At 42.5% G+C, this 24497-nt stretch overlaps 1 protein-coding gene across 4 annotated transcripts in view; it reads left to right on the top strand.

Annotated features, from left to right (window-relative positions):
- Positions 1-24497, top strand: part of METTL25 (methyltransferase like 25) — a 354554-nt gene that overhangs the window by 94531 nt on the left and 235526 nt on the right. The gene's annotated exons all lie outside the window — the stretch shown is intronic.

Below are 24497 nucleotides of genomic sequence, written 5' to 3'. Positions count from 1 at the left end.
ATATCATTGAACATCTGTGGGATCATTTGAAGAGGGCTGTCCATGCCCGGCGACCATCAAACTTAACAGAACTGGAATTGTTTTGTAAAGAGGAATGGTCAAAAATACCTTCATCCAGGATCCAGGAACTCATTAAAAGCTACAGGAAGCGACTAGAGGCTGTTATTTTTGCAAAAGGAGGATCTACTAAATATTAATGTCACTTTTCTGGTGGGGTGCCCATACTTATGCACCTGTCAAAATTTGTTTGAATGCAGATTGCACATTTTATGTTAGTACAATAAACCTCATTTCAAGGCAGAAACATTACTGTGTCCAACAGTTATTAGATATATGAAACTGAAATGGCTGTTGCAAAAAACAATTTTTATAAAACATTAAGATTAATAGGGGTGCCTGTACTAACAGGAGACAAGCATCCGACATCAGTGCCCAGGAGAGAAAGGCCATACAGTCTCTGAAAACCAACAAAGAAATCATCATCAAACCTGCTGACAAGGGAGGTGCAATAGTCATGATGAACACATCAGACTATATAGGGAATCAAACAGACAACTTATGGACACACGCTACTACAAAAGATCCTACACAGGACTATTACAAGGAACTAAACAAGTTGATATTGTGTCTGCCCTACGAATTCATAAGAACCAATGACCTGATACCAGAAAGTCCAAGAACAGGGACGTTCTACATGGTTCCCAAAATCCACAAATCTGGAAATCCAGGAAGACCAATTTTTTCATGTGTGGGCACCCTTACTGAGCAGGTATCTGGGTGGGTAGAGGGTATTCTTAAACCCCTGGTAAAGAATACACCCAGCTTCATTCAGGACACAACTGACCTATTGAATAAACTATCAGCAATAGGTCATCTACCAGAAGGAACCATCCTGGCCACCATGGATGTTGAATCTTTGTACTCCAATATCCCACACCAGGATGGATTAAATACCTCCAAATTCTTCCTTGGAAAACACAGGGACTGATGCATATTCTGTGGTGAAACTTATAAAATTCATCCTCACCCACAATTACTTTGAATTTGACAAGAAGATCTATCTACAGGAGACTGGCACAGCAATGGGAAGTAAAATGGCCCCACAGTATGCCAATCTTTTCATGGCCAAGCTTGAAAGCAACTTTTTGTCCTCATGTCCCATCAGGCCTCTGGCGTACTACTGCTACATTGATGACATTTTAATCATCTGGACGCAGTCTGAGCCACAGCTAAAGACGTTCCATGAACAGTTTAATCAATTTCATCCCACCATCAACTTGACCCTCAACTACTCCTGCACTGAAATTAACTTTTTGGACACCATCATTAAGCTTCAGAACAATAAAATAGAGACATCCCTGTATCAGAAGCTAATCGACCGTCCAACATGCCTTAAATGGAACAGCTTCCATCCAAAACACATAGTCTACAGCCAAGCCATCAGATACAATCGTATATGTTCCAACCCAATGGATAGGGATGAACACCTTGGTCGCCTCAGAAAGACCTTTTTGAATCAGGGCTACCATCCAAGAACAATTGAAAACCAGATTACTAGAGCCACCAGAATATCAAGGAATCACCTGCTACATTACAAAGCTAAAGAAGAAAATAACCGGGTACCTCTAGTAGTTACCTACAATCCAAATCTGGAGGTGCTAAGGGGAGCTGCACGGAAATTACAACCTTTGCTACAAAAAGATGCCCGCTTACAATCCATTTTTCCAGACCCCCCCACTACTGTGATTTAGGCAGCCCCCAAATCTAAGAAGCATCATTGTCAAGAGCTCCCTGTCCTCTCCACCAGCTGCAGGTACCTTTGCTTGCAATCAGAAAAAATGGAAAACCTGTCCATTTATAATGACCATGGACAAGATAAAGATCCCCAATTCACATCAGGACTACAAGTGTTATGATAGGCAATTCAGTACCACTATGGACATAGCGGTCAGAGCACATACAGTGATCTGACAAATACCCAAAATCATAGAACGAGCTCTGAGACGTGGGAACTCTGCAGACCGCAATCCCTAATCCTCTCCAAACAACACTAGAGGCAGCCGTGGATTGCGCCTAACTCTGCCTATGCAACTCGGCACAGCCTGAGAAACTAACTAGCCTGAAGATAGAAAATAAGCCTACCTTGCCTCAGAGAAATACCCCAAAGGAAAAGGCAGCCCCCCACATATAATGACTGTGAGTAAGATGAAAAGACAAACGTAGGGATGAAATAGATTCAGCAAAGTGAGGCCCGACTTTCTTAACAGAGCGAGGATAGGAAAGATAACTTTGCGGTCTACACAAAACCCTAAAGAAAACCACGCAAAGGGGGCAAAAATACCCTCCGTACCGAACTAACGGCACAGAGGTACACCCTTTGCGTCCCAGAGCTTCCAGCAAAACAATTAGACAAGCTGGACAGAAAAAATAGCAAACAAATAGCAAAGAAGAACTTAGCTATGCAGAGCAGCAGGCCACAGGAATGGTCCAGGGAAAAACAAGTCCAACACTGGAACATAGACAGGAAGCCAGGATCAAAGCATTAGGTGGAGTTAAGTAGAGCAGTACCTAACGACCTCACCACATCACCTGAGGTAGGAAACTCAGAAGCCGCAATACCACTTTCCTCCACCAACAGAAGCTCACAGAGAGAATCAGCCGAAGTACCACTTGTGACCACAGGAGGGAGCTCTGCCACAGAATTCACAACATACAAGATTCCAGGTACTTTCAGCTGCGTCACTTCTAATGTGGTGTACCTAATTATTTGTACTAAATGTCCAACTGGGGGTCTGTATGTGGGGGAGACGGGACAAAAACTTACAAGAAAAATGAATTTTCACCGCCACACAATAAGAGAAAAAAGAATGGATCTACCTGTGGCAATACATTTTTGTCTTTTTACATCAACTAAGGAACTTGCCCCTCAGACTATGAGGGGTCATCACAACAGAGACCCTAATCAGAGGACAATTAAACAATCCTTATCTAAGAACTGGCCCAATATTTATGGACATAACTGTTTATCACTCATGGTAATTCTGCTTCATGTCACCTGTCTTATCCATGGTTTTTCCTTTTTTTTTTTTTTTCCCTGTGCTATGTTGTGCATAAATATGTGATTCTTCAGAATTTCTTTTAGCCTTTGCCTGATGAAGAGACCTGTGTAGTCTCGAAAGCTTGCAATTTGTTACCATCTTTTCAGTTAGCCATTAAAAGGTATCAACCACTGAGGACTCTCAATTCTAAATATTTTTCCACCCTGTCATGGTCATGCCTACATTTACACCTGCTTAGAACAAATATTTTACCATTCAAATAATATACACATGTAGGCTGTAAGGTATCCGTATACCTCTGCATGGCACTAATGGATACAGCTTCCAGTGGAATACGCCACAATTTTCTGATGCACAAAATTAAATATAAAGGAGAGCCACAAACCATGCATAGATTCTTTTTAGGTGGCTGCTTGCACATGTGTGAAATACTTATACAGCATAGTACTGTGGAGTCTTGGTATATACAGTGCCTGCAAAAATGAATCTTTACAAGTTCAGTGTAACCACAGGATCTTAATATTCAAGTGTTGTATTGTGGATATTTCGTTACAGTATTTCCTCATGTCTCCCTTACATTTTATCACCATTTGCAGTCATAAGCCAGTTTTGCTGTTAGTTTTTGATTATCTCCCCCATTGTGTGCACTTTTAAGAAGTGAAATCATGATGAGGATTTTGCATGTAACTTTTTTTTTTTTTTGTCGGCACTGTACATTGTTTTGTAATGCCAGTGATTTGATAAAATTGAAAAATGTCAGCCAATTTTTTATTTTTAGCCAAATATGCGTTCAAAAATGTGTTTTTTTTTTTATTTTTTGTTTTATTTCCTCAACTGTTCACTGCGACAGTGTCGGATGTTGTCTTCCGTAATGCATGCTGGTTGTGAAGTTTCTAACTTAGATTGATCCCTGAGAGGAGTGCTGTACTAAAACTTTCAGACTGATCTATGAAATGTTTGATTATGAGTTCTGGTTAAAAGTAGTGCACCGGAGAAAGTATTTAAAGGGAATCTATCACATTGATCGTGCAATCTGATGCTAGTGGATTCTTTTTAGAGCAGGAGAAGCTGAAGAGATTGGTGTTTTGAATAAGGGGAAAAGATTGTTTGGCTGGCATATCAGCTGTTGTAATCTTTTCTCATTTTGGATTTTCAGATCCAGTGGGTCGTCCTAATTAGTGCTGAGTACAAGTGCTAGTTACTGGACTTTGCCGAGGGTGCTCGGGTATGCATTGAGTAGCGCGGGTGCTCGAGTGAGATGTTCGCGACCCTGCGACCACATGTTTCAGGGCTGTTAGACAGCCACAAAACATGCGGGATTGCCCGTGGTTGTGAGGCAATGTCTAACAGACGCAGAACATGCGGCCGTGAGGATTCGAGCGTGTCACTCAAGCACCCGCACTACTCATACCCGAGCACCCTCGCCAAAGTCTAGTAACTAGCACTTTCATTAATCCAAATCATTGTTTGATTGACACTACTAAAAAAAGTGAATAAAAGTGTCTCTAAAATAAAATGTAACCTTACTATGTGCAACTTTTTCTCCATTTTGTCGCACAGTTAAAAAATGTTTTGCTCTTTCCCATAGAGATGTATGTATCCAGTGTTGGTCAAGAGTAGTCAACGACTCAATCACTGCCAATGATTACTTTTGTATGGTTTTGTGCAATCACTGGCTATGACTGCAAGTTTGCCTGAAATTTACAAGCTGACTTCTCCAAACTGTTTGGTTTTCTATTTCAGTATCCCCACCCCAATGCTTTGACTTGATGATGAACTTTGCTTCCCTGTATCTATGGCGTTATTTTACATTCCGCTCATGATTTATACGGATATCCCGGGATGCATCATGCTAGCAGGTGCTTGCACAGTCTGTGCGCTGACATGAGTGTTGTGTATTGGAATTCTTCTTACACATTCTCCGCTGATTACATTGCTTCTGGCTTATGGGGAGTTTAGTCTCGTTTACTGTTTCATGACAAAGCCAAAAATCAATATTACATGAATGGCAGTTCTTCGTACTTGTTTCATTCAAGCATGAATATATGATTAGACTTTCTCTGGACTCCTTACCCCTGCTGCTTTTTTTAAGGGGTGGGGGTGGAGGGTCCTTTAGGGAGGTAGACTTTACAAGTGTAAGATGATGAAGTGCAGTCAGTGACCCGTAACATGACTGTTTCATGTTTCAGTATGGAGGAAGCCCAGCAAGTGGTACTGTCCCTGAACGATTGGCACATGGCTGTTTTCTGTGTGTCAGAAATGTTGTAATAATTTTGCTCCAGACCTATTTCTGAACAAGAAAGTCTTTTGATGTGCAAATAGGGTCTTTTATTTTGTACATACAGTAAGTCTACTTTCACACTAGCGATTTTTGCAATCCGTCATTTAGGGCAAAAAATTGATCCTGCAAATGTGCTTGCAGGATGCGTTTTTGTCCATAAACTTGTATTAGCGACGGATTGCGACTGATTGCCACACGTCGCGTCTGTCGTGTTTTGGCGGACCGTCGTCACAAAAAAAGTTCAATGTAACGTTTTTTGTCGGTCGCGTCTGCCCTTTTCGACTGCGCATGCGTGGCTGAAACTCCGCCCCCTCCTCCCCAGACTGCAGAATGGGCAGCAGATGTGTCAAAAAAAAAACTGCATCCGCTGCCCACGTCGTGCAAAAAATTCACAACGTCCGTCGGTACGTCGGCCCGACCGACGCATTGTGACGGACCCGTACTGACGGAAGTGTGAAAGAGGCCTAACACAACCTGGTTAACTTCTACTGTGCTGAGACATAACATGCTGTTCACTGTGCAACAGAGGGGTACTTTTAAAGGAATTGTCCACTAGTGAAATATTGATGACTTTGCTTAAGAGTAGGTCATCCATATCAGATTGGTAAGGGTCTGACACCTGGGACCCCCACAATTCAGCTGTTGCCAGCTCTGGCAATGACTGGATGGAGCAGAACACCACAGCTTGCTACACTGTTTAGTGACATCTCATTCTAGTGCAGATCCATCCCTATTTATTACACAGATGAAGAGCTAAAAACTAGATTACTGGAGATGGTTTGTTGATCGAGGAATTGACGTGAGATATAGATGCAGAGAATAGAGCTGGCTTTATTAATGAACCGAGCCAACCAGTTACCTCCCTGTGAGAGGAAGGAAGGTCTTTGCCTGTGTTGGGTGGAACATGGAAATAGAGCATCTATGGCTAGTAGAAGTCTAAAATAGGAACATAATTTCATGATTTAAATACATTAGCTTATTTAATATTTTATATCATTGGACAATCCCTCTAACTACAGATCCCCTCACAGAGGCAGAGTAAGGAGATCTGCGGCTCCCAGGCAAAATGGTGAAGAAAGGAAGAAGCCTAAGTTTGAACGAAGTCTCCTTTTCATAATCCATAAACTTTGCGAGGTGGAATAACCAGCCTTTTATAACTGGAACCTGTCCCAATGAAAATGCAGTCCAATCTGGGGAGATGAGAAGATATGTGTTTTTGTGAGAAAAGATTCAGTATAAGGCCGGGGTCACTTGGCTACCTATTCTCTCATGCCAGAGAATCGGCCTGATTATGCTAATGTCACTCAGCTCAGGCTCTGTCAGAATTTAATCCGAGTGTCACCTTAGTCTGATCAGATTCTCTCACATGAAGGAATTATATCACAGGTGCGGAGAAGACTGAGCACTTAATTTTTCCATCTTCTCCATTCCCTGTGCCTGCAGTAATTGGACTGCATTTGGCTAATATCCAAGTGCAGTCCATAGACTTTTCTGGGTGCATATGGTCCGATCAAGGGATGAACTGAATCTGCATGAGAAAAAAAAATGCATATCTGAGCTGCCCCATAGTGTAATAGTGGGCTGAGTGCTATTTGATAAAACTTTGGATAGCACTCGGCCGTATTATACGATAGTGTGAACGAGTACTAACCTGTGTTTCCATCATTTAAACTTTAGCTCTTTCTGGGATTTTGGGCCCAGTCGGTGGTCCCATCAGAGACTGACAGCCTTCCTTCTACATGTGTGCAGCTGTCTATCACTTATATGACCACCCACTGGACCGAAAATCCCAGAATCTTTTTTCCCAAAACTATATACCAATCTGCTCATCTCCCCCTTGCCCATAACATAGTGCCTGCATAGTGGTCTGCACTTTCATAGTGACGGATTCTTTTTAAGATTTCCTCTTCTTGACCGCTATAGGAGCACTGTTACCTGTCAGGCTCAGGTGCCAGACTGAACGGTGGAAATGTTACCTTCACTAATACTGCATGTTCTAGGTGAGACTTCCCCATACAATATCTAATACCCTGAGGTTTTTAAATTAGCATGGAATATGTTTCTCCGCCGCTTCGCACAGATATTTGGCCATTTGCACTCGGCAGTGTATATACATGCAGATTTGTCCCCCTGGATGTTAATATCGATACAGTATAGTATAGCGCACTTGCGTTCCTCAGGACACATATGGAAAGGACATCTAGTATGAATGTGTTGAAGTTTTACAGCTTTCTGGATTGTTGTGCCTGTGGCGGCATCCACAGCATATTATGTGCTTCAGGAGATTTCTGGTCTTGCCGTACACTTCATCCTGTGGGCTTTCGTGGCTTCTGCAGGTGTTGGCCTACAGTTCTAGCTCTTACCATTTACCACATTGTAAGATGAAAGTGAAATACCCGTCTAATGTTTTGCTGAGGATTGAAATACCTGACTCCTATGTCTTCAGTGTTGACTATACTCGCACCTCGTGCCCTACGGTACAGAGACGCTTTTGTTCCAGGGTTTCCATTTTTAGCTGTTTATTTTTGCCCATTAGAAATACAGTATAGTGATGTTTGGATGAGGAACTGGTTTATGTCAAGTGTAAATTATGGCTCCCGTCTGATGCTCTGCATGACCGTACAGTGCCAGGTAATATGCGCAGGATTTATATATCTCTTCTGTTTGTTTTTTGCTTGTTTTTTTAACTGTTGGACGGAATCTTTGTTATTATTCTGATAAATAACTGCAAACCCTATTTGGCTCTGATTCCCGGGCAGGAAAATCCATTTTAGTACCTTCTGTTGGCACGGCCTGCAAGCAATGGAATGCTGCCCGCTGCATACAAGCGTGTGAGGGACAGTGTTTAGGAGAGCGAGAGCCATGCGAGTGGTTTTATAGCAGATAGCAACTGACAGGAGGCAGTATCTGGTTCTTCACCAAGATCTACAGTGCACACTTATCAGTATGAGAGGCGGCTGGACATCTAGATTTGAGACTTGTAGTCCTGTAGTTTCTTGAGTAATAAATAAGCGACTAAACTGGAAATTTTATGTTGTATTATTCTTGCTTTCCAAAAATAAATTTTCCTTAAAAAAAAAAAAAAAAAAAAAAAAAAAAAAATCCATTAACATATATTCCAATGTACAGCATCTCCACAGTTCAGGTTGACTTCTTAAAAGGAGTAAAGAGGAAAGTAAACTAATATATTTATACAATCTGCAAACACAAAGATAATTGATATAATTCCTTAAGCTGTGTTCAGATTCCCCTATGTGCCAGAAAAACCATCCAACATTTACATTGCATATAAGAAGCTGAAAATATGCCAAAATGTATTGAAAGGCGGACAACGCTTTCAGTGCCAAGGCATCCACTAAAAAGACCTATCGGTAGGTAACTTTGGGACGGCACCAGAATAATTATGTACATATTTTCTCTTCTGAACTACATATGTTAAACTTTTTGTAGGTGACAGTGCAACAAGCAACAGAAGTAGTAGCACTTATTCTGCATTGGTTTTCCGGATAGTGTGTTTTTTTTTTTTTTTCTAGTTTTCTTAATAGTTGGCGAGGACCTTTTAGCAAAATGAAGTAAGTGTGACTGCACTGATCTAGCATGCAAGCAAACATCTAAAGAGGTTACCTTAATGCTAGCAGGTGGGCTCACACGGTTTGATCCAATTGAGTGCCAAGTACCCTGATTTTTCTTTGTAAAAAAAAAATCTTATGGAGGTTAACATTTCTCATGTTTAGCACTCATGACCATAGCATGCTGCTCTTGCTAAGGTAATTCTGGCTTGATAAGCTTTATAATTTATTTATATAGCACCATTGATTCCATGGTGCTGTATATGGGAAGGGGGTTACATACAAATTACAGATATCACTTAAAGTAAACACACTAGCAATTACAGACTGATACAGCCCTTGCGGGCTTATATTCTACAGGATAGTGGGGAAGGAGACAATAGGTTGTGGGTTGCAGGAGCTCCGGTGTTGGTGAGGCGGTAGCTCCAGTAGTGATGAGGGGGCAGCGGGGTGAGGGCAGGCTGTAAGCTTTTCTGAAGAGGTTGGTTTTCAGGTTCCGTCTGAAGGATCCAAATGTGGTTGATAGTCGGACGTGTTGGGGCAAAGAATTCCAGAGGATGGGGGATATTCAGGAGAAGTCTTGGAGGCGGTTGGGTGTGGAGGAGAGAAGGAGGTCTTGGGAGGACCGGAGATTATGTGAGGGAAGATATAGGGAGATTAGATAAGAGATATATGGAGGAGACAGGTTATGGATGGCTTTATACAGTGGGGCAAAAAAGTATTTAGTCAGTCAGCAATAGTGCAAGTTCCACTTAAAAAGATGAGAGGTGTCTGTAATTTACATCATAGGTAGACCTCAACTATGGGAGACAAACTGAGAAAAAAAAATCCAGAAAATCACATTGTCTGTTTTTTTTAACAATTTATTTGCATATTATGGTGGAAAATAAGTATTTGGTCAGAAACAAAATTTCATCTCAATACTTTGTAATATATCCTTTGTTGGCAATGACAGAGGTCAAACGTTTTCTGTAAGTCTTCACAAGGTTGCCACACACTGTTGTTGGTATGTTGGCCCATTCCTCCATGCAGATCTCCTCTAGAGCAGTGATGTTTTTGGCTTTTCGCTTGGCAACACGGACTTTCAACTGCCTCCAAAGGTTTTCTATAGGGTTGAGATCTGGAGACTGGCTAGGCCACTCCAGGACCTTGAAATGCTTCTTACGAAGCCACTCCTTCGTTGCCCTGGCGGTGTGCTTGGGATCATTGTCATGTTGAAAGACCCAGCCACGTTTCATCTTCAATGCCCTTGCTGATGGAAGGAGGTTTGCACTCAAAATCTCACGATACATGGCCCCATTCATTCTTTCATGTACCCGGATCAGTCGTCCTGGCCCCTTTGCAGAGAAACAGCCCCAAAGCATGATGTTTCCACCACCATGCTTTACAGTAGGTATGGTGTTTGATGGATGCAACTGAGTATTGTTTTTCCTCCAAACACGACAAGTTGTGTTTCTACCAAACAGTTCCAGTTTGGTTTCATCAGACCAAAACTCCTCTGGATCATCCAAATGCTCTCTAGCAAACTTCAGACGGGCCCGGACATGTACTGGCTTAAGCAGTGGGACACGTCTGGCACTGCAGGATCTGAGTCCATGGTGGCGTAGTGTGTTACTTATGGTAGGCCTTGTTACATTGGTCCCAGCTCTCTGCAGTTCATTGACTAGGTCCCCCCGCGTGGTTCTGGGATTTTTGCTCACCGTTCTTGTGATCATTCTGACCCCACGGGTTGGGATTTTGCGTGGAGCCCCAGATCGAGGGAGATTATCAGTGGTCTTGTATGTCTTCCATTTTCTAATTATTGCTCTCATTGTTGATTTCTTCACTCCAAGCTGGTTGGCTATTGCAGATTCAGTCTTCCCAGCCTGGTGCAGGGCTACAATTTTGTTTCTGGTGTCCTTTGACAGCTCTTTGGTCTTCACCATAGTGGAGTTTGGAGTCAGACTGTTTGAGGGTGTGCACAGGTGTCTTTTTATACTGATAACAAGTTTAAACAGGTGCCATTACTACAGGTAATGAGTGGAGGAAAGAGGAGACTCTTAAAGAAGAAGTTACAGGTCTGTGAGAGCCAGAAATCTTGATTGTTTGTTTCTGACCAAATACTTATTTTCCACCATAATATGCAAATAAAATGTTAAAAAACCAGACAATGTGATTTTCTGGATTTTTTTTTCTCAGTTTGTCTCCCATAGTTGAGGTCTACCTATGATGTAAATTACAGACGCCTCTCATATTTTTAAGTGGTGGAACTTGCACTATTGCTGACTGACTAAATACTTTTTTGCCCCACTGTAGGTCAGTAATGCTGTAGATAAGCCCCGATGTAACCTGAAAGATAAGAAAAGCAAGTTAGATTATACTCACCCAGGGGTGGTCCCCATTCGGTTCGTGTCCAATGGGCGTCGCGGGTCTGGGCCCGGTTACTCCAAGGCAGCGGACTTCCGGTACGGGGGAAAGCGTGAAGTCATAAATTGCGATAGATAAGTCAGATAAGGAAGATCTATGAGATGGAGGAAAGATGAGGAGTTCAGATTTGTCCACATTGAGTTTGAGGAAGCGAGAGGAGGAGGAGGAGGATATGGCTGATAGACACTCCACTCCAGGATTCTGGGCCAGAGAGGTAGATCTGAGTGTCATCAACATACAGGTGGTACTGGAATCCATGGGACTTTGTGTTGTCCCAGCCCATGTGTATAGATTGAGACGAGTAAGGGTCCTAGAACAGAGCCTTGGGCCACTCCAACAGAGAGGGTGGGATGAGGAGGTAGTGTGGGAGTGAGAGACGCTGAATGTGCAGTTGAAAGGTATTAGGAGATCCAGGATAGGGTGAGGTCTTTGATGCCAAAAGAGGAGAGGATCTGTAGTAGGAGGCAGTGGTCAACTGTCGAAAGTAGAGGACCGGACTAGGAGGAGGAGGATAGAGTATTGTCCGTTAGCTTTAGCTGTAAGTAGGTCGTTAGTAATTTTGCTCAGGGCTGTCTCAGTTGAGTGATGGGGGCGGAAACCAGATTGCAGATTGTCAAAGAGCAAGTTAAGACGAGAGGTGGGAGGAAAGTTCAGCGTGAACGTGCTGCTCCAGGAGTTTGGAAGCGAATGGGTGCAGCGATATTGGGTGATAACTGGGCATAGCAGTTGGATGAAGGATTAGCTTTTTAAAGGGACACTGTCACCTGAATTTGGAGGGAACAATCTTCAGCCATGGAGGCGGGGTTTTGGGGTTTTTGATTCACCCTTTCCTTACCCGCTGGCTGCATGCTGGCTGCAATATTGGATTGAAGTTCATTCTCTGTCCTCCGTAGTACACGCCTGCACAAGGTGCAATCTTGCCTTGCGCAGGCGTGCACTATGGAGGACAGAGAATGAACTTCAATCCAATATTGCAGCCAGCATGCAGCCAGCGGGTAAGGAAAGGGTGAATCAAAAACCCCGCCTCCATGGCTGAAGATTGTTCCCTCCAAATTCAGGTGACAGTGTCCCTTTAAGGATAGGCATGATTGTGGCGTGTTTGAAAGCAGAAGGGAAGCTACCAGAAGTTAGTGATAGGTTGAAGAGGTTGGTTAAGGATGGGATAAGAGTGGCGGTGAAGTTGGGGAGGAGGTGAGATGGGATGGAGTCGAGCTCACAGGTGGTGAGGTGCAATTTGGAGAGGAGACAATTAAGCTCCCCTTAAGTGATGTTGGATAGGGAGGTTATGGGGTTTGGGCATTGGTCTGGTATACAAAGGGGTTGTGGTGGTTGAACAATGTAGACTTGCTTTGTTTGGTCGATCTCATTTTTAAAGTCCAACATGATATGCAAAAACAAAAAGCAAAAAAAGCACTCACCATCCAAATGAATTCTTAGTCTTTACTGTGGCATTAAAATAACAGCAGGGTCTCACAGGGAGAACAGTAGTGTCAGGAGACGACGGCCGTTTCGCGCTGCCGCGCTTCTACGTAATGCCTTGCGAAATGACCCGATGACGTTGCGGTCTCGCGAGACCGCGACGTCAACAGAGGTCATTGTAACGCAAGGCATTACTGGGAACGCCAGCTGCCGGGATCATCGCGAGCATCGGTAACGCTGTGCAGGACGCCGAAAGGTGAAAATATTGCGTTTTTTTTATTTTTTTATTTTTAACATTGGTTGTGTTGTGTATGCGTTTTCGCAGCGGAAAACCGCTGCGAAGACGCATACACAACAGGTGCACATAGCCTTGACAGGTCCGTCAGAATAACGGGCCCAGTGCACCCATTTTTTTACAATCTGCACAGGATCCGTCATTTCAACATTTTGACGGATCCCCGTGCAGATTGTAAAAACGGAAGAGTGAAAGAGGCCTTAGAGCGCATAGACGGGTGAAGATCAGGTCTATTGTATGATTGTATGTCCGTCTGTGTGGGATAATTATAAAGGGCATATATATAGTACATTATAACCAGTGACAATAACAGGCCAATATAATGCGTGAGACAACTCAGAATAGTCATCACCTGCTATGCTGCCTCTTCCATCTTAATTAGAGCAGACTAGGTTCATCCATCTGGACTAGGGTTCCACAACCTTTTTTGGTCCAGTAACGATATTGATATACTGAACCAATCCCAAGGGCCACATTAAAAATTGAAGTGGGTATTCTCTTCTGTGATGTTTGCAGATTATTGAAAGTGCGTACCATAAATGATTGATAAGTGGAAATTCTACTAATAGGAATCCTAACTCCACTATCAGCACTCTAAGGCTGTGTGCACACGTTCTGGATTTTTCACGATAAAACCGCGAAAAAAACGCAGCCATTAAGCATCTTATTAATAGAATGCAATCCGCAATTTTTGTGCACAGGTTGCGTTTTTTCCGCGAAAAAAAAAGCATCACTGTAAAAAATGCAGCATGATTATTAATTTAGCGGATTTTTCACGGATTTCCCGCTATTTAATGCATTGGGAAGCTCTGGAAAAAAACGCACAAAAAACGCAAAGAAACGCATGCCGGTTTCCTGCAGAAAAAGTCCGGTTTTGTTCAGGAAATTTCTGCAAAGAATCCTGACGTGTGCAAATAGCCTTACAGTACATTTTGTATTAAGGATTTAGAAATGGATTCTGCTCCGAAACTCACATCAAAACCATTTTGGAATAAGTGTCTGATTTTAATAGGACAAAGTTCATGTGCTGTATACAGTGCTTTTTTTCGTGTTATTTTTGGCATTTACCGTTAAAATCAATAGAAAGTAATTTTTTACATATTTTGTAGTAAAATCCACTTCAAATCCTCATCAAAAACTGAATATACCCTAATGAGGAAAGTCATGAATGCACATGGGTTTAGTTAGGAATATTGTGCTTACTGCCTAATGTTTTATATTCCTATAAACTACAGTTGAGTGAGCCTTAGACACGGAAGGCCACCTCTCTAATTCACATTCTCCTTTTTAGAGTATTAAGAGACCCCATGCTCCACCGATGTCAACACAATGCATCATTACTACTTGCTAGTCCCTGCTCCTCGGCAGTTTGCCACTACTGCTTTGTGTATGCTGCCTACATATAGTTAAAGAGAATCTGTCAGATCATTTTTGTGTACTACACTAATAATCTCCTGAAATAGGTCTTGGGCAGCCCTTTCAGGATATGCAACTTTTATCGCTGTACGTTGTCCCATTGTGTTGCTGTAAGCCTTGGAAAATTTAAAATCCAGTGTCTGCTAGTCAAATGTGAAATGAATATTCACCCCTGCCCATAATTCCGTCCACCCCGCTGCACTAGCAATAGTCATTGAGTCGCAATGCTTTATTACTCGCCCGATGATCGCATCGGAATCCTTGGCTCTCCTGACCGGAATGTCACAGCCGCACAGAAGGGCATGCTGTCATGCTCAGGTCATGAAAGCAGATGGCCAGTCCGAGGATTATGCCATCCTTGGGCGAGTAGCACTGCAGTCTGACTGCACCCAATCACTGACACCGACGCAGGGGGATGGGTGGGATTGTGAGTGGGGGAAGGGGTGAATATTCATTTTAAATACATACACTTGACAAGCCGGTGCGCAACTATACATTTTCCGGAGCTTACAGCAACACAGCGAGGCCATGTACAGCTATAAACTTTACATATCCTGAAAGGGCTTGTGTCCATTTAGTTGAGCCGCACAAAATGACCTTGTGGGCCGAATGTGGCCCCCAGGCCGCAGGTTTTTGCTACATCTAGTGAGTGCGCCACTTTATTTCTCTGTCGGAAGCATGTTTGGACCGGTTTCCTTTGTGCTGTGCTTCTATAGTGGAAGACTCTGTATTGGTCCATTTAATCCTTGCTAGTAATCAATATTGCCATCCCTGCTTATCCACTTAGTTTTTCCCCATGCTTCCCGGAGACACCGGTATGTGACTGCTTCAGCCAATCACTGGCCTCAGAGGTAAACGTGTCACAGCTGGGTTCACATGTCCAAGCTGGTGTCGCAGAGCCAATCACTGGCTGCAGTGGGTTCCTTTCCTGTCCCTGCCAGAAAGGGAAGTATAGTAAATTACTATATATTTTTTTACTTTTAGGCCAAGATGAGAATAAAGGGCACGTTCACAAATTCAGTATTTGCAGCAGAAAAAGTTTGCTGCAAATACAGAAGTGTTATTAGGAATAATACTGTGTACAATATGGGTGTTTTTATGCATTTTTTCCCCCATTAATTTGATGAGAGGACAAATGCTGAAAGAATTGACACTGAAGAAACTGCTTAAGATTTGCAAGGAAAAAATAAGCATTGTGTGAGATTTCAGAAATTCATTCACTGTGATGATACCATGAAACACTGCAGTCTTTTTTGCATCAAAGACACAACGTGTAGACATCTCCTTTAAGGATACATATGCACATTTACCTATTTATCTGGTGTCTGTGCGTTTTTTCTTTTTACGTTACTGTATATTCAGTTGAGTCCTAAACTACGACATCCCCCAAGTTGAAGTTCTTTCATGTACTTTTTATTTAGTTTCCTTCCTGTTACATGGAGCTTTTAATTTTGCGTTCCTTCTACTTTAAGCAAGTCTTTTCATCTGCTCCATTATGGGGGATAGGCTTGTTATAGTGCAGCACAGAGAATCAATAAAAATAGTAATAACGCAGGCGACGCTTGTGTTGAATGCTTAAATTTAGCGATCAGACCGCACTGTGTATTAAATGCAGCACAGAAATGAGGAGCTGTAAAGCAACTGCGCAAGTAACGATCAGCTTTGATAGTGCAAATGGCCCAATAAAGCTTAATTTAGGTGTTTCATACGTTCTTTCCCATAAGGCTCGAAAGTTCAAAGCCTGCTTTTACAAGGATGTGGAGCAGCATTGTTAGAGGCAAGTATTGAAAGGATCAGATTTCCCTACTTAAACACATTAACATACTCTTTTAGCGCTAATCAATTTTTGCTCATAAAGCATTAAAATGCTAACCAGATTGCTGCTCCGGATCAAAGCGGATAATACATTTTACAAGTGGAACGTGCCCGTTCAGGAAGCGAGAAGGGTTTGTGTAATATTAAAGTGAACTTCCAGGGACCATATATTGGAGAATTGTGTGTTTTATTTATTTTAGTAGAAGCATTTTTTAGAAACATATCAAATCACAACTGTAATAAATCTGGACCATAGCATAGCCTTCTACGTATGTCCATAGTCTGATGGTGTTCTCACATGGAAAGGCCACTGCGGTTTGTTAGCTGCTTGAAAGTTGTGAGCAAAGATCAGCTGGATTATACTCCTGGAATACTATACAATTTATCATTTCCAATCTGTACTTTCTAGTGCAAAGTCATAGATGGTCAGGGTTATATCTAGACTAAAATAAAATATATCTCTATTTTAAAAAGATTGAAGGATCATTAATCAGTTTTTCTTATCATAGATATCCATACACCGCTAGGTCCTGCTGTGTCCGTGTGTAGAACATTTTTAATCTCAGACTCGGGAAATCGGATTTTACACAGTCGTTCAGTTCTTTGGGACTGCTGATTTGGGTTCTATTTCAGTGTCCTTGCAAAATTTTATATTGATGCTGATTGAATTTGCACCACTTAAAGGAAATGTGTACTCAGAAAATTGTGTATCATTTTAATCTGGATATATGTAAAGTTAGACATATGCCGTAATTAGTTTTTTTTAATATAACATAGGAGCTGCTGTGTGCCACTGATCATTCGGGTTCAAAAATAAAAACCGCACCTTGTAAAACAGCATGGATACCATTGACGACTAGAGAAAATTGACAAGAAAAGTATCCACATCCACTATATAATTGTCTATGGGTCACTTCCATCTGTGTGTCTGTCCAGGATATTCATTGGTCGCGGCCTCTGTCTGTGATGGAAATCCAAGTCGCTATTTGGTCTCACCAGCTGCCTGTCATGGCTGCCGCGACCAATCAGCGATGGCCACAGACCGATTAGTCCCTCCCTACTCCCCCGCAGTCAGTGCCCGGCGCCCGCTCCATACTCCCCGCAGTCAGTGTCCCCGGCGCTCCGCTCCATACTCCCCGCAGTCAGTGTCCCCGGCGCTCCGCTCCATACTCCCCGCTCCCTGCAGTCAGTGTCCCCGGCGCTCCGCTCCATACTCCCCGCAGTCAGTGTCCCCGGCGCTCTGCTCGATACTTCCCGCTCCCCGCAGTCAGTGTCCCAGGCGCTACACTCCATACTCACCGCTCCCTGCAGTCAGTGTCCCCGGTGCTCTGCTCCATACTCCCCGCAGTCAGTGTCCCTGGCGCTCTGCTCCATACTCCCCGCAGTCAGTGCCTGCTCCATACTCCCCTCCAGTAACCGCTCACACAGGGTTAATGGCAGCGGTAACGGACCGCGTTATGCCGCCGGTATCGCACTCCGTATCCGCTGCTATTAACCCTGTGTGACCAAGTTTTTACTATTGATGCTGCATAGGCAGCATCAATAGTGAAAAGATGTAATGTTAAAAATAATAAAAAAACAAAAAACCTGCTATACTCACCTTCCATTGTCCGCTGAGCCGCTCGTGCTGGCCGCCATCTTCCGTTCCCAGAGATGCATTGCGAACTTACCCAGAAGACTTAGCGGTCTCGCGAGACCACTAAGTTATCTGGGTAATTTCGCAATGCATCTTGAGAATGGAAGATGGCGGCCGCATCACACAGCTTCACTGGATCCCAGGGGTGAGTATATAACTATTTTTATTTTAATGACTTTTTTTTAACAGGGATATAGTGCACACACTGCTAAATACTGCGTGGGCAGTGTTATATACCTACGTGAATGGGCAATATACTACGTGGCTGGGCAATATACTACGTGGCTGGGCAATATACTACGTGGCTGGGCAATAAACTACGTGGCTGGGCAATATACTACGTGGCTGGGCAATATACTACGTGGCTGGGCAATATACTACGTGGCTGGGCAATATACTACGTGGCTGGGCAATATACTACGTGGCTGGGCAATATACTACGTGGCTGGGCAATATACTATGTGGCTGGGCAATATACTACGTGGACATGCATATTCTAGAATACCCGATGCATTAGAATCGGGCCACCATCTAGTGTATATATATAATCTCTCATTAGAAATATAGGCAGTTCAGTCCCTTAAAAAAAAGCAGCATTGTTTGATCTGATGATTTAAAAGAAATGTTAATAAGTGACTTGGTGCCTGTCCTATTCCCCATGGTTTGGTCTCTCTATTTGTAGAGGATGGATTCTCTTATTTGTAATAAATCCATACTGGTTTCAACCGCATAAACACATTTCCACTCTCTCCTATCATTCAGCTGGCATATAACTTTCCATTTTTCCCATAGCCAAGAGCTTTCGCTAAAGGTACCGTCGCATTAAGCGACGCTGCAGCGATCCAGACAACGATCCCGATCGCTGCAGTGTTGCTGTGTGGTCGCTGGAGAGCTGTCACACAGACAGCTCTCCAGCGACCAACGATGCTGGTCCCCTGGTAACCAGGGTAAACATCGGGTTACTAAGCGCAGGGCCGCGCTTAGTAACCCGATGTTTACCCTGGTTACCAGCGTAAACGTAAAAAAAAAAAAAACACTACATACTTACCTTCCGGTGTCTGTCCTCCAGCGCTGTGCTTCTCTGCACTGACTGAGCGCCAGCCGGAAAGCACAGCGGTGCTCTGCTTTCCGGCTGTCCGGCGCTCACAGTGCAGAGAAGCACAGCGCCGGAGGACAGACACCGGAAGGTAAGTATGTAGTGTGTTTTTTTTTTTTTTTACGTTTACGCTGGTAACCAGGGTAAACATCGGGTTACTAAGCGCGGCCCTGCGCTTAGTAACCCGATGTTTACCCTGGTTACCAGTGAAGACATCGCTGAATCGGTGTCACACACGCCGATTCAGCGATGTCTGCAGGAGATCCAGCGACGAAATAAAGTTCTGGACTTTCTGCTCCGACCAACGATGGCACAGCAGGATCCAGATCGCTGCTGCCTGTCAAACTCAACGATATCGCTAGCCAGGACGCTGCAACGTCACGGATCGCTAGCGATATTGTTCAGTGTGATGGTACCTTAAGCCAAAAGTGCTCCTGTGTTTTCTATGAGATAGCCACTGCAAGACATCAGCCTTGAAAGGATTAGTAGTCTGAAATTAGACATGCAGGATCCTTATCTTCCTTGACAGTCATCTGTCCAGTACCCCCATACACAGACACATCTGCCAGACCTGTCAATATCGGTGGACTAACCGGACATTAGTCTTATATGTATGGGGGACTTTACAGAGCAGAATTGTAATATCTGTAGATGATGCTAAGCTCTGTTAGCATTTTATGACGAGTTTGTGCTTCTACACAGCAGCCAATCTGAACACACTCGTCTACAGCAGAAAGCCATACGTGAAGAATGATGCAGCAACTTGAGCCTTAGGCTACATCCCACAATGATTTTTTGGTGAGTTTTTTTTAAGCTGTATATTTTCAAAAGAATGCAAGTAACCTATTTGACTTAATGGGTGTAGAAAATCTGCAACATCAAAAACTCAGCAAAAGCTCATCTTTGGAACAGAGCCGTAGATGGTCTCTGCCACCAGGATGCTGTCTAAAGAAAAGCCTTAAAGAGGACTTGTCACTAGGTCAAAAAAGTCTTGGTACTCCCTAATATTTCATTTTTTTTTTGTTTTTTTAAATATGCCTTAATGTTCCAGAGAACTCTAGGTAATAATGTTTAACCCTGTAATGATGGCTGCCATAAATGTACGGACTCTGGGTCTGAGCCCGCTCCATGCAGCGTGGTTTGCCCCTGTGTTGCATGCCTACTATCAATAAATGCAGACTTTGGATGTCGTTGGCCATCTGCGTGTGCATCTCTCCTTTGTTTTTTCCTCCAGTGGGTGTAACTGTATGCACCATGTATGTGTTCTGATATTTGGCTTTGTAGATACCTGATATCCTATTTTACGATTTGTTGCTAATTAAAGGCAATGCATCTTTACATTGTTACCAAGGATTACATTTGTCTTCTCTAAACTGATCCTAAAATGTTAAAAAATAAGCTCATCGTGATGAAACTTTCCTGTAACACGTCTACTTAGAAGGTGCTAAAATGTCTTGTATCTAGTGTTTTGCTCCCTAAAGTAGCGACATGGTGACGTCTGCATTAATACAATAACCTGATAGTTATATAACAATGTGTTATGTATATCCTAATGGCTATCGCCACTTCAGTCTTTCCACAAAGCAATGCTGTTTTTAAAGAGAAAGCTTACACCTTGGGTTTTTCTCCCATATGTTGGCAGTTTAACAGCATCTTATGCAGAATCCTCCTTGTAAATTCATTGGGTTGTAATCGAGCCAGGACAGGCAATAAATTTCAACTTTGAGTTTCATCCGAGCCAGGTATTAAAATGTGCCTTGGAACCAGAAAAGGTAGATGTTTGGCCAAACATAAATTTAGAAAGAACACTTTCTATAAGATGCAATGCACAGAAAATCCAAATGATCTATCTATGTGGTTTGAGACCTTTTCACAGCCAGCTCATTAAATTTCAGGCTTCTCACTCAATGGTAAACCAGAAAGTCAGGATGTTTCCCTATAGCATTAAAGGAACCTAATCCAAATAATACTTAGCTGGAACAAAAACACTTGGCCAGTAATGCGTATCGCGTGGACCCCTATAGCCTATTCCCTAAGTATTTTCTTGGGTAGACAAAATCAATACCATACTATACCATACCATACCAAAACAGAGTGGTCAATGTTCTGTATTCCAAGGGATTTGTAGGTGACCTCAACATTGTGTTATACTTTATGTCTGCAGAGCAGAGCCAAATACCAAATGTATTATTACAAGTATATTTCACCACTTAGTCCTATGGGCACGGAAATCCACAGTGAGAACATTAATATGCCAATGGTTTAGTTTATATACCCCTTACTGACGACTAAAATAGATTGCTAAGACTGAGCTACAAATAAATGTAAGAACAATTCCAGACAAAATGCAAAAAATAATGCTTTTCTTATAATATGGCGTCCAAAACATGTACCGAGGATTATACCCTTTATTCCTTGGGCTAGCCAGTTCTATAGGAAATGGCAGCAGCCTCCACTTTTCTAAGGTTTATGGCCATCAGTAGGGTTATCTCCTGATGTCTACACATTCAGTATTTGGTGGTTATTTTACCTCAGTATTTGTAAGCCTCAAACAGGAGCGGTGATAAATCCAGACATGGTGACGTGTTTCTATTATGCTTTTCTTCTGATTGTCCCACTCCTGATTTTGGCTTACAAATATTGAGGTAAAAAACTTCACTTAATACTCAACGTGTGCACGTGGCCTAACAGGTAATATCTGCCATCAGTTCCCTCTACGGCTTGACGCCCAGCTTTCAAAGACCTTCATGTACATCAGGGAGGCACAACTCCGGTCCTCCATGGCCACCAACAGTGCATGTTTTCAGGATTGCAAAGGTGATAATTTAAACCTATGGTGACCAAGCCAATTTTTACAATTCTGACCATTGTCACTTTGAGGTTACAGCTCTGGAAAGTTTCAACTTATCCCACTGATTCTGAGACTGTTTTTTCGTGACATTGTTTTTTTTTGCTTACACAGCTAAAGACATATGCTACATTTTAAGGCTTATTAAAAGGATTGTGTGACTTTGCACCTCTTTGGGGTAAAAAGAACCAACAAATAAGCATCTTGGGATTTGCATTAGTTATTCAAACATTGTGGGCCTTTACGAATCGGACTCAAAATCTGCAGAGGAAAAAAGGAAATGAAAACTAAGTGCTTTATTTTTTGGCTTTTATTCTTTTTATTTATTTTTTACCTTTTTAGAGTATGAAGTCACTCGATCCTTTCAATAAGCTTTTATCCCTTCATCACATCGCGATTTTCAGTTTTTTCATTTCCATTTTTTCAATCCCCTTCTTTCAAGAGCCATAAATTCCCCCAAATTTTTTTTTAATTTACCATGCTCACTATATGGTTAAACTGACCAGCCATTATTATTCTCCAGGTAACTGGTATTAGGCAACTACCCAACCGGTGTGTGTGTTTGCGTGTAATATTTTTGGGTCAATATAACTGAATAGGGCGTTTTTTTTTTTTTCAGGGACATCTTGTACCTTTTAGATTTTACCCTTTTAATGCATGCAACATTAGCATTTTATCTTTATTGAATTATTTTGAAGATCGAAGCAAAAACACAAACCGTTCTTTTACATTTTTATTTTACCCTAGTCATCTCTGACATAAATGACATGTATTTTTAAAGGGGTTGTGTAGCACATTTATAGAATTTGACAGACTCAAACATGTGGAATCTTAACAATGTGTAATGTACTCACGTGGGGGTCTTTTTTTTTTCTTTCTTAATAAATACAAACTATTGGCGCTCTTCATGTGATCGCTGCAAATGAGGTTTGCAAGCTGTCATTGATGTACTGACTGCTTTATCTACTGCTTCATTTAATTGGGACCATTGAGAAAAGTGGAAGGGAAAGGGTTCGCATTTGATCCCAAGTATGCAAATCGCATGTGGAGCAGCCTTATTATGATCACCCAGGGGTACAGGGACAGCGTGTGTATATACCGTAATTGCATATATGTGTGTAATAAATATATTATGAAGTGCCTGATATATGCACACACTCATAATCAATGTGTGTGTGTGTATGTATATATATATGTGTGTATATGTATACAGTGGGGCAAACAAGTATTTAGTCAGTCAGCAATAGTGCAAGTTCCACCACTTAAAAAGATGAGAGGCGTCTGTAATTTACATCATAGGTAGACCTCAACTATGGGAGACATACTGAGAAAAAAAAATCCAGAAAATCACATTGTATTTTTTTTTAACATTTTATTTGCATATTATGGTGGAAAATAAGTATTTGGTCAGAAACAAACAATCAAGATTTCTGGCTCTCACAGACCTGTAACTTCTTCTTTAAGAGTCTCCTCTTTCCTCCACTCATTACCTGTAGTAATGGCACCTGTTTAAACTTGTTATCAGTATAAAAAGACACCTGTGCACACCCTCAAACAGTCTGACTCCAAACTCCACTATGGTGAAGACCAAAGAGCTGTCAAAGGACACCAGAAACAAAATTGTAGCCCTGCACCAGGCTGGGAAGACTGAATCTGCAATAGCCAACCAGCTAGGAGTGAAGAAATCAACAGTGGGAGCAATAATTAGAAAATGGAAGACATACAAGACCACTGATAATCTCCCTCGATCTGGGGCTCCACGCAAAATCCCACCCCGTGGGGTCAGAATGATCACAAGAACGGTGAGCAAAAATCCCAGAACTACGCGGGGGGACCTAGTGAATGAACTGCAGAGAGCTGGGACCAATGTAACAAGGCCTACCATAAGTAACACACTACGCCACCATGGACTCAGATCCTGTAGTGCCAGACGTGTCCCACTGCTTAAGCCAGTACATGTCCGGGCCCGTCTGAAGTTTGCTAGAGAGCATTTGGATGATCCAGAGGAGTTTTGGGAGAATGTCCTATGGTCTGATGAAACCAAACTGGAACTGTTTGGTAGAAACACAACTTGTCGTGTTTGGAGGAAAAAGAATACTGAGTTGCATCCATCAAACACCATACCTACTGTAAAGCATGGTGGTGGAAACATCATGCTTTGGGGCTGTTTCTCTGCAAAGGGGCCAGGACGACTGATCCGGGTGCATGAAAGAATGAATGGGGCCATGTATCGTGAGATTTTGAGTGCAGACCTCCTTCCATCAGCAAGGGCATTGAAGATGAAACGTGGCTGGGTCTTTCAACATGACAATGATCCAAAGCACACCGCCAGGGCAACGAAGGAGTGGCTTCGTAAGAAGCATTTCAAGGTCCTGGAGTGGCCTAGCCAGTCTCCAGATCTCAACCCTATAGAAAACCTTTGGAGGCAGTTGAAAGTCCGTGTTGCCAAGCGAAAAGCCAAAAACATCACTGCTCTAGAGGAGATCTGCATGGAGGAATGGGCCAACATACCAACAACAGTGTGTGGCAACCTTGTGAAGACTTACAGAAAACGTTTGACCTCTGTCATTGCCAACAAAGGATATATTACAAAGTATTGAGATGAAATTTTGTTTCTGACCAAATACTTATTTTCCACCATAATATGCAAATAAAAT

The sequence above is a fragment of the Ranitomeya imitator genome, chromosome 4 (genome assembly GCF_032444005.1).
Source record: "Ranitomeya imitator isolate aRanImi1 chromosome 4, aRanImi1.pri, whole genome shotgun sequence".
NCBI lineage: Eukaryota > Metazoa > Chordata > Amphibia > Anura > Dendrobatidae > Ranitomeya > Ranitomeya imitator.
This window is presented reverse-complemented; position numbering and strand designations above follow the sequence as displayed.